The sequence below is a fragment of the Palaemon carinicauda genome, chromosome 34, assembly GCF_036898095.1.
Source record: "Palaemon carinicauda isolate YSFRI2023 chromosome 34, ASM3689809v2, whole genome shotgun sequence".
NCBI classification, from domain to species: domain Eukaryota; kingdom Metazoa; phylum Arthropoda; class Malacostraca; order Decapoda; family Palaemonidae; genus Palaemon; species Palaemon carinicauda.
Window position 1 is genome coordinate 74759673 of NC_090758.1, and position 12278 is coordinate 74771950.

Here is a 12278-nt window from a genome sequence, read left to right on the forward strand (position 1 = left end):
AAGCATGTTGGCAGCAGTCTTCCGTCACAGAGGCTTAGATCTTTCCAACAACAAAGATCTACAGGACCTCCTTAAGTCTTTTGAGACCTCGAAGGAGCGTCGGTTGGCCACACCAGGTTGGAACTTAGACGTGGTACTAAGATTCCTTATGTCAGAAAGGTTCGAACCACTTCAATCAGCCTCTTTTAAAGATCTCACTTTGAAGACCCTTTTCCTCGTCTGCTTAGCAACAGCTAAAAGAGTCAGTGAGATACACGCCTTCAGCAGGAACATTGGATTTTCATCTGAAACGGCTACATGTTCCTTACAGCTTGGTTTTTTTAGCCAAAAACGAACTTCCTTCTCGTCCTTGGCCCAAATCGTTCGATATTCCAAGCCTTTCTAATTTGGTTGGAAATGAACAAGAAAGAGTCCTATGCCCTGTAAGAGCTCTTAAGTACTATTTGAGACGTACTAAACCATTACGAGGACAGTCAGAAGCTTTATGGTGCGCTACTAAGAAACCTTCTTTACCTATGTCGAAGAATGCAGTTTCTTATTATATCAGACTTTTGATTCGAGAAGCTCATTCCCATCTGAATGAGGAGGACCATGCTTTGCTGAAGGTAAGGACACATGAAGTTAGAGCTGTCGCAACTTCAGTAGCCTTCAAACAAAACAGATCTCTGCAGAGTGTAATGGATGCAACCTATTGGAGAAGCAAGTCAGTGTTCGCATCATTTTACCTTAAAGATGTCCAGTCTCTTTACGAGAACTGCTACACCCTGGGACCATTCGTAGCAGCGAGTGCAGTAGTGGGTGAGGGCTCAACCACTACATTCCCATAATCCCATAACCTTTTTAATCTTTCTCTCGAAATGTTTTTTATTGTTGTTTTTTGGGTTGTCCGGAAGGCTAAGAAGCCTTTCGCATCCTGGTTGATTTGGCGGGTGGTCAAATTCTTTTCTTGAGAAGCGCCTAGATTAGAGGTTTTGATGAGGTCCTTTAGTATGGGTTGCAACCCTTCATACTTCAGCTCCTAGGAGTCGCTCAGCATCCTATGAGGATCGCGAGGCTCAGTAAGGAAGACGTACTTAAAAAGGCAGAGTAATAGTTCAAGTCGACTTCCTTACCAGGTACTTATTGATTTTATGTTTGTTATTTTGAATAACTGCTAAAATGAAATACAAAATACTTAGCTCTTAAATGTAAACATATAATGCTGGTCTCTACCCACCCCCCTGGGTGTGAATCAGCTTATATGATCACCGGCTAAGTTTAATATTGAAAAATTTTATTTTCATTAGTAAAATAAATTTTTGAATATACTTACCCGGTGATCATATATTAAAGGACCCTCCCTTCCTCCCCAATAGAGACCCAGTGGACCGAGGAGAAAATTGGTTCTGTGTTTACTGGGAGTACTTGAGTACCTGCTCGACAGATGGCGCTGTTGATGAACACCCCCTACCTGTATAGCGATCGCTGGCGTATTTTGTCCTTAGGTTTTTCTGTCGGGCAGCAGAGCTGACAGCTTATATGATCACCGGGTAAGTATATTCAAAAATTTATTTTACTAATGAAAATAACATATTTCCAAATACTGTAACTCTTCATCAGTCCAAAAGAATGTACTATGCTTCGACCTTGAATGGGTATTGCACCAATGTTCACTCTGGTCTTGGCTTGTACCTACTTACGGGACATGTCTGTTGAGGTACCCTACGACTAGCTGATCCTGGCCTCTTCCGAGAGGCAGTTGCTTCAGGATTGAGATTGACTACTCTCCTTTCTTTTGTGATCTGGGGATCGTGGTAAATCGAGAGAAATAGTCTCACGCCCAATCATGATTAAAGTACCGGGACGTGTTGATTGACATGGCAGCAACTATGGTCTTCCTATTATGCGATTGCATTTAGAGGGGTGTGCTTCTCAGAAGAAAATTACTTGCATATCAACCCTTTAGAAATGTAAATACTTTTCCTTGCACTTCGAAATTTTGAGTTTGATAGGGCACTCAATAGTGCTGATGATCAACAACACTGCTGTTGTGGCGTACATCAACAAGCGAGGAAGGTCTGTCTCGTACAGTCTTTGCAAGTTTATGAAGCCGATGCACATCTGAGCAGAGGACATAGCTGTAGAGCTGTTAGCGATGTTCATTCCGCGCTAGAGGAATATACTAGCACCCACTTAGTTGCCAGTTGTAGGAAGTAGGTTTGGTGTAGTCCCTACATCCTCGTGCAGCGGAAAGACTTTCTGTTCCCCTGATATTATGGGGAATTGACTTTTTTGCCACACGGCTAATTGGGAAACTCCCGTTGTACTGTTCCCCCATTCCAGATCCTTGTGTGCCGTTTGAGGGTGGTTTTCAGCATCTGTTAGGAAAATTTGGATGTACTGTATACACCTGTCGTCACTTCTACCTGATTCATTTGTGAATCAACTGAATGTTCATGACATCAGGTCCCAAGATAACCTAGTTAGATGGCAAGTCTCTTCCTTCAAAGAGAGTCGCAACCCAGGCAGCAATGGTTACGTCCCTGGTTCGTCTAGCTTGCATTGGACTCCTTCGAATTTGTCTCTTCAATGGCAGTCAACTGCTTCAAAGAAAGACCTCTTGCTGTACCACACGGCCTCCGGGCTCTGGTCTCTGGTGAGAGTACGAATGGTACCATCATTTAAATTTCCTAGAGATTAGGACACTCTTCCTGACGGACAAGGGGTAACCCCTGGGGCGGGGCCGAGCTTCGGCTACATTTCTCAGGCAACACTCGATGTTGGCCTTCAACTTGAACTAGAGTTTGTTGATGGGAAACAGATTGCTTTCCAGAGGTTTGCCTCCAGGTGTTGGAACTTTATCTTTTGAGGGAGAGTCCCTCCACCAGCCATTGTTCAGCAATCTTCTTGCTTGTAGGGAAAATTGCCGACAGCATTGGCAGATGTTGGTTGCCTTTTTCCATCTGCAGGAAAGTCTTACTTCACCTGTTTGGTCTCTCCTCCAGGGGATTTTGCCAGTGGGAATTGGATTCGTCTATTCCCCACCCTTGCTCTCGTTGTTGGCAGTTTCGTCTTGCTAGAAGACTTGTCTTGCCAGCAAGACTTATCACGCCCAGCTGACTCGTCTGCAACTCTCGCGTAGATCCCGCGAGAACTCCCTCTACGACATGATCTACTCTAACAGCGACAAAGCTGTAGCTTCGCTGCAACTTCACGCCTGGAGACTATCCATCACCTCCTCTCTCAGAGAGGATTTTATGTAACAGGTTGCGAAGAGAATGTCTGGATACCTGTGTAGATTTTCAGCTTCAGTCTACCAGGCCAATTGGACTGCCCTCTGTAGTTGGTATTGTGGAAGGGGTATCTCTCCCCTCGAAACCACTATTCCAGCAATAGCGTAATTCCTCGTTTTCCTTCAGGAGGTAAAGCTTCTCTCGGACTCGGCAATAAAAGATTATCCCCCGTCCTTGAGTCTCGCCTTTAGACTGAAAGGAATTAACCTTTCCTCTGCGTCAGCATTGCCTCTCGTCATACGGAGTTTTGAGCCTATCTGCCCTCAGTTGGAAGGGAGACCTCCTCCACGGAGCATAATTTGGGGCCGTCGGTATGGGTCACCTACGACCCAGGATACCAAACAGAAGATCTTCACCTAGCCTTGAATACAGGTCTCCTGCTCATGTTGTCTTCAGCCAAGAGAGTCGGCGAATCCCTGGGTCACCTTCAACGTCTCTCATTTACGCCGATGGGCCAGGTAATACTCAACTTCGTTCCTGGCAGCTCGGATCCCAGATGTGAACCCTTCGGATTGGGAGTCCTTCATAGCGTGATCAATGATCCAGATCAACGGCTACTTTGCCAGGGAGGAACTTGAGGTGCTACCTCGATAGAACTACTGGAACTCTCACCCGAGTTTCGGCACTCTTCGTCAGCTTGGGGAAGGTCAAGAGAAATATCACCAAGAACACAGTTCTCAGCTTGGATTTGCAAGGTCATGGACTGACCATTGAATCCTGATCTTTCTCATAGAGGAGACCTAGAGCTCATAATGTTAGGGGCAGGAGTACACCCGTAGCTTTTATGAAAACTACTGTGACAAAGGCCTCTTCAAAGGGCGTGTGGAAGCATCAAATAACCTTCACTGCCCACTTCCTGCAAAACGTGACCCACAGGAACATGGAGACGTTCTTCATCGATCCTGTGGTGGCTACACAATAAAGGGTTTAAACACCTCGGGCTCCTTGGTGGACAAGTAGCAGATGGTGGAGAGCAGAGTTTAACCAAGGTTAAGTGTATGATGAATGACAGAGAATGACTGGCGCTTTCTGGGGGGAACAGCACCTACTATACTCTGCAAAGCTGGCCTCTGCTGTCTGCAGGTAAATCATTTCCCTTCTCTAACCTGGTATGGAGAGATATCCTTGTTACGTCCCGATACCCCTGGCGAAGTGGGAACGGATAACTTCTATAGTTGATGCAAAGATTTGTACGTTTCTGAGAATTCTTGCCTAGACTAGTCACACTGCTAGTGTCACACAATCACACTGATTGCTCAGGCCACTAACCCTGCTTTGCATGGATTTCTCCCAGGGTTTCTCCCTGTTATGTGCGGAGCACGTACGGGAAAACCCTGGGTCAAATACCAGCCAGTTGGTTAGGACTTCTACCCTCTTAAGGGGTGAGCCAATTCCTATAAATAGCGAAACGGTTTGTATTTATTTTTGGAAAAAAAAGACGAATGTGAAAGATACAAACATGTAGCTGTTTATACTAATTGGCCCACCATCATTTGTCCCCCAATAAATCCTGCCTGCAATAAAAAGTGACGAGACAACACAGGTGTGCATGTGTGTTTGTGAGCTGGGTAGACTGCCGCCCCGCTAACTAGCAGTAAGGAAGTCACACCTCACTAAGAGTCTTATGGCTAGTCTTCTAGCCTTGCCAAATGTATAACCCCTATAAATAGCTACAAGTTTGTATCATTAGGAGATATACAAATTACTTCCAAATATGTCATTTCTCTCTTCTTCCTTTGTCGAGAGAAGTACCTCTCGGTATCAACAGTGAAAGGCTATTGCTCAGCTTTCCTCCTTGTGAGAATTGTCTATGCTCGTGAGGCACTTCGAGCAGTCTTCCCCTCCATGAGATCTCAGACTTCTGGAGCTGGAAGTGACAGTGTTCTCAATTGTTGCATGTGTGTCCCCTATGAGCTTTTGAGATGGGTGTTGGACAGATGAGATTCTACTCTCAAGACTTTCTGATAGCCTTAGCTTTGGCTAAGTAAGTTGGAGAGCTTTATGGCATCATTAATTCTCTCGTAGTTTATTCATTTCCTTATTTCCTTTCCTCACGGGACAACTTTTTACCTGTTGGAGCACTTGGGCTTATAGCATCCTGCTTTTTCAATTGGGATTGTAGCTTGGCTATTTACATCTACCACCATGTATGTTAGACATCATTCTAAAGGTTGGAAGGAGATCTGTACTTTTGTTCTGTAGTCTGGGATCAAGACGTAAAACCAAGCTGTCAACGATATCCAGGTTCAAGTCCTCTTCTGTCCTGTGAGGGATCGCTACGATGGAATCTTGACAAGGCGGACTGGGATAAATTTCGTGAGCTAAGCGAAATTGAGGGGGATGCAGGACAAGTTGAAAATATCGATGATGCCATAGACTTACTGAATGGAACTCTCCATACAGCAGGAGTCAATTCAATTCCCAAAACAACAGGGTTATTGAAACGACGACCAGTCCCGTGGTGGTCCTCAGAACTAACTGCCCTCCACAGAGCCACAAGAAGATCTCTAACACGATTGCGTAGACGCAGAACTGATGAGAATTTGATTATGTACAAGAAATGTAGAGCACAGTTCCGTCGTGCCATGAAAGAAGCAAGGCGCCAGTCATGGACGTCTTTTGTTTCCTCCATTAACAGTAGAACACCACCATCTTCTGTGTGGAGGAAAGTAAAAAAGATAGCTGGCAAATTCACCCCCAACCCACCACCAGTGTTGAAGGTGAATGGCCAGTATGTAACTGAAGCAAATGATGTTAGCAATGCCCTGGCTAATCATTTTTCAAATGTATCCAGCAAGTGTGAAGGAGCCCCTGGTCACCAGTATAGGAGCACTGAAGAAAAGAAAATTTTAAATTTTGCAACAAGAAGGGAAGAGTCGTATAATTCTCCTTTCACTGAAAGAGAATTTGATTCCGCACTTGCTCATTGCAATGATACAGCCCCTGGACCCGATGGAATTCCATATGCAATGATTAAACATGTACATTTTAATACAAAGCTAGTTATTTTAAGTATTATTAATAGAATATGGCATGATCATAGTTACCCAAGTGTTTGGGAACTAGCCATTATTTTAGCCTTTTTAAAACCCGGTAAAGACAAGTTTTTAGCAGCAAACTATCGTCCTAATGCATTGACATCTTGTTTATGTAAAATCATGGAGAAGATGGTCAATGCAAGGCTGATGTGGTACCTTGAAAAGAAAGGTATTTTATCACCGATTCAATGTGGATTCCGAAAAATGCACTCAACGACTGATGTGTTGATACGACTAGAGTCTTCTATTTGTGAAGCCTTTGCTTCCAAACAGCACCATGTTACAGTATTTTTTGACCTTGAAAAGGCATATGATACCACATGGAGATATGGTATTCTTAAAACCATTCATGAATTGGGATTGAGAGGAGAGCTGCCACTATTTATTCAGGCATTTCTTTCACGTAGAGTTTTTCAAGTGAGAGTGGGGGAAACTTTATCAGAGAGTAAGTGCCAGAAAGAAGGAGTTCCTCAGGGTAGTGTGCTGAGTGTAACCCTTTTTGCACTAGCAATTAATGGGATATCCTCAGCCATTCCCCAGGATGTTCTCTCAACATTATTTGTGGATGATCTCTCAATATCATTTGCTGGCACTAGAATGGCAATGGTTGAGAGAAAAATCCAACTCTCTATTGATAAAATTATCCAGTGGGCGGACATGAATGGATTTAAGTTCTCGACAAGTAAAACTACCATTGTCCATTTTTGTCGTATCCGGGGAGTACATCCAGACCCGGATATATACATTAAAGGTCAACGGATACCATGTGCAAGAGAAGCTAAATTTTTAGGTTTGATATTTGATTGTAGGCTTACATGGGTTTCTCACTTGAAAGCATTAAAAGCTAAATGTGTTGAAGCTCTGAATATCTTAAAAGTATTGTCCCATACATCGTGGGGAGCAGACCGCAATACTATTTTAAAATTATACAAGGCTTTGATTTTTTCCAAAATTAGTTATGGTTGCGAGGTATATTCTTCAGCCACCCTAAGCCGGTTAAAAATATTAGACTCGATACATCATGCAGGTATTAGATTGTCTACTGGAGCTTTTAAAACCTCGCCTATCCCAAGTCTCCTTGTTGATGCTGGAGAGTTACCTCTAGACCTTTACCGAATGTCTTCCATTCTTCGGTATTGGTTTAGATTGCAAAGACTCCCTAACTCTCTAGCCTTTCAGACTGCAAGCCTTGTAAGACACGCATCATACTTTGAGTTGCACCCAAAATCTCCTCAACCTTATGGCTTTCGGGTGAAACGATTATTAAATAGTCTGGATATAATTAGAAATAAGGTACTTCCATTCAAGGTATCATCAACGCCTCCATGGAAGTTACCAGAGATATCTTTTTGTAAATATTTTATTGGAGATAAGAAGAATATGTCAGACCTAGAAGCCAGGTCTCTTTTTAATGAACATGTTAAAGAACATAGAGGATCAACTTTTATCTATACTGATGGCTCCAAATCTGATGCTGGCGTTGGATTTGGAGTACATAGTAATGGTTTTAATTGTAGAGGTGCACTTCCTCTGACCGCTTCCATATTTACTGCCGAACTGTATGGCATATTAACCGCTATTGAGAAAATAGCGTTGGAGATGGAGGGTAATTTTACAATTTTTAGTGATGCAAGGAGTGTCCTTCAAGCTATGGAAGTTTTTAATTCTAATAACCCTCTAGTTTTAAAGATTTTAGAATGGCTTTTCATTATTGGACGGAGAGGTATAACAGTTCAATTTTGTTGGGTTCCAGCACATGTAGGTGTGTCTGGGAATGAGAAGGCAGATTCACTGGCTAAGGAGGCTGCATCCGAGTTGCTGCCAAGAAGGTATCCCATTCCCTGTAATGATTTCTTACCTGACATCAAGAAATTGGTTTGCAATAAATGGCAACAGCAATGGGATAGTCAAGATGGCAATAAAATGCGAGAGATAACAAATGACATATCTCCTTGGAGGTATAATATGATGCCCCGAAAATGGGAGACGTCTCTTTGTCGTTTCCGTATTGGTCACACTCGGTTGACACACGAGTTTCTGCTGAAGGGCCAACACCAACCGTATTGTGACGACTGTTTAGTACCTCTAACAGTAAGGCATTTGTTGACCGAATGCCCCAATTATAACAACTTGCGGAATAGATATTTGTTTGAGGCTCGAGGTGAGGGTGGCAGGTTCACCCTTGCCAAGATTCTTGGAAATGATGTGTTCTACCATGCAAGTGGCATTATTAGATTTATTTCAGAAGCAGGTCTTCTGAAAAATATTTAACTTTTATGACATTCAACTTTTATGATTTTAATTGAATACTCTTTTATTTTTTATTTTTGTTTTTGTATACATAAATTAAATGTTACCGGCGTCAATGACCTCAGATGTCAGGATGCCTGAAAACTTTAAATCAATCAATCTTCTGTCCTGTGAGGGCTCTGAGCTTCAGGCCTGGGCACCAAAGACACCATCAGCCCCGGCAGGATGAAGAGAAAGATATGGTTTTAACTTTGTGAAATCATCAGAAGTGCTTATCATGCAACCACTTCATCATCATCATTTCAGCCTTCAAAAGTCCCTTGTTGGATGTAGGCCTTCCCCAGGTTTCTCCACAGACTTCTATCGTAAGCTATTCTGTGCCACTGTTGCTTATGTTTGTCTAAGTCATCTCGCCAGCGGGTTTTTTGTCTTCCTCGGTTTTTTGTGTATCCTCGGGGTGTCCAGAAGGTTGTTCGTGATGTCCACCGGTTGTCTGTCATCCTGGCAATGTGCCCTGCCCAGTTCCATTTGAGCTTGCTAATGGTTTCAAGGATATCCATTACTTTAGTTTTTTGACGTATCCATTTAGTTGTTTTTCTATCCTTCCATGTTAGATTTAGCATAATTCTCTCATGTGCCCTCTGCAGAAGGCACATGCAACCACTTTCAGATTCATTTTTATAATAAGTATGGATGTGTTCAGATAGCATGACCTATACAAAGATGTAAGTTCTCCATTTGTCCTTGGGATGGAGCTAAGTTAAACCTATCAGAGCTATGTGCGCAGATAGTTAGTAGTTAGTAAGTTGTCACCTTTGCTCCTCTACTGGAACAGATGCTCTGACAAGCCATAATTTATAGTTCTTAGGGACTTCCTCCCTCCTAATGCTAAGATACCTGTTTGAGTAGGAATAATTCATAAATGTCTTAAGTACATACATACATATACCAAGGCACTTACCCCAATTTTGGGGGGTAGCCGACATCAACAAATGAAACAAAAACAAAAAGGGGACCTCTACTCCCTACGTTCCTCCCAGCCTAACAAGGGACTCAACCGAGTTCGGCTGGTACTGCTAGGGTGCCACAGCCCACCCTCCCCCGTTATCCACCACAGATGAAGCTTCATAATGCTGGATCCCCTACTGCTGCTACCTCCGCGGTCGCAGTCTTAAGTAAATTGTATTTTTCCTAACTATACAAACCTGGGTTCTGGAAGTTACCTTTCCCACCTCAATCTCGCTGAAGGTCTAAAATGCTATTCTTGCTGACTTGACTGATGGTCAGTGCTTCCCCACCACATTTTGGTATTTATACAACAACAAATGCAGCCGTTTCTAGTTCCTTGTCATGTCTGGTGTCTAGCCATTTTCATCACCGCGCTGGGCAGTGCGAATTGGTGATGGTGGGGGAATTTAGTCTGATCTCTCACAGCAAACCAACCTATTATGGGTGGCCCTGACTATTACAGCTTTGCTGATCTTGGTGATAAACGAACCCTTCCACCACGTTAAAGTATCCCCACTCAGAAAGTACCTATTGAAGAATTGAGGTTTGTATAATTAGGAAAAATACAAATTTGCTTAGAAATACTTTATTTTTCAAATCTAACTTGATTTATTTTAGGGACAATGATTTGCATTTTAAATACTCAATCCAGGGACAAATTTAGATGCTGCATATAAGACAGGAGTAGGGTCATGTGAAATAAGATAGTTTGCCCTACACATCAGCCCTGAATAATTCTATTTATCCATGGTTTATTATGAAATTTTTAACTTCAAGGTCATGTTTATTTTTTCAAAATTATGAGAAATGAGTAAGGTATTAAAGTTATAGTGATTGAGAAGCAGTCAAATTCTAATTGGTTTATAGTCTGTGGCTTCTTGTAGTGTTAGGATCGAGTATCTTAGGTTAATGCAGAAACGTTTTGTTAATAATTGCCCAAAACCTGCATTACTTTAACTCGATAATAAATTTCAGTGACTGGAGAAGGACGTGCGTCATCTATCCCTTATCTCCCATTTGTTCGTACCTTCTGTAGGTTTTTCATTTTCTTTGCTTTTACTAATTTCCTTCAATCTTTTGACTGGCAAATCATTGTGCTAGATTTTTAACATTGTCATCATAAACACTTCATCTACGTTTCTTTATTTTCCTTTTAATATCTTCAACGATGTACCTACTTGAGGTAAAATAGTTTTTATTATTTAACTTTTTAGGGTGAGCCATTTTTTCATAACTAATTAAACTGTGTCATAGTAACTTGATTTGTTTTCAGTTTTTGACAATAGTTTAATGTGTAGTGTACAAGCATTCCAGTGTTAAAAGAAAAGTAAGTGATATAAAAAGCAAATCGATTATTATCGATCTGTTTTCGTTGGATCACTCGCTCTCTCTTGTTTACTCTTATAGAGCTTACCTTGCCCAAAGCATTTTTTTTCAAATGAAGTCTGCCTTTGGGTATAATTGAAGAGATTGTACAGGTGTGTGGGAAGATAAAGGAATTGGAAAGTATAAGGCGGGAAGCAACATAACTGTTGGTGAAGAAACACAGCAGAGAATTTTTAACCCTTTTACCCCCAAAGGACGTACTGGTACGTTTCACAAAACTCATCCCTTTACCCCCATGGACGTACCAGTATGTCCTTGCAAAAAAATGCTATAAAAAATTTTTTTTTCATATTTTTAATAATTTTTTGAGAAAATTCAGGCATTTTCCAAGAGAATGAGACCAACCTGACCTCTCTATGACAAAAATTAAGGCTGTTAGAGCAATTTAAAAAATATATACTGCAAAATGTGCTGGGGAAAAAATAACCCCTTGGGGGTTAAGGGTTGGAAATTTCCAAAGAGCCTGGGGGTAAAAGGGTTAACACTTGAAACTTTCAAAACTCTTTCAAAACTGCTGTCCTGAAAAATCTCGTACAAGATATAGGCATTTCTTTTCACAAGTTATGTGATCCTCGTGTAAATACTGAATTATGTTAGATCAGTTTACCTTTTGAGTATAAAGGGAAATGAAATTGATAAAATAAACATTGAAATAACCAATACTGCAACATATTTGACAAGATAAAAGTCTACTTTGCTGTCGATAATTATTAACTTATCGTATATAATTCATCTTTATTATGTGCTAAGTATTTTAGATTAATGTATCTGACAACGGATTTTGAGCGAAGTGAAAAATCTATTTTTGGGTTTAAGCCACGACGTCCTGATGGAAGGTTCCTTCAGTAGCTTCCTAAGGGTAGTCAAATATACCCTTAGGAAGCTACTGAAGGAACCTTCCATTAGCACGTCATGGCTTGAACCCAAAAAAGTGATTAAAATTAACAAACCCATTTTTGTATTATGGGATTCAAATGAAGAGTGCCAAGTTTTAAGTATTTCTAACCTGTCTTTGTATTATTTACATTTATATACATATTTAATATACTGTAACCTATGCAATTTATTCCCTGTATGTGAAGAAAATGCTCAAAACTGTAACAGTTAAACACATTTTATGTAATGTCCTAACTTCAGCCAACAGTAAATGTCAAGGTTCAGAAACAAATCAGTTCAAGAAATTTTATTATTTTTTATCAGAAGTTCAAAAGTTCAAAGTTGGAGCAAATGTTTTTATGTTGACCAGGCTGACATGAGTCTTTTTATAGTTTATATATGACATATCTGTTTTTGACGTTGTTAATAGTTTATAGAGGACGTATCT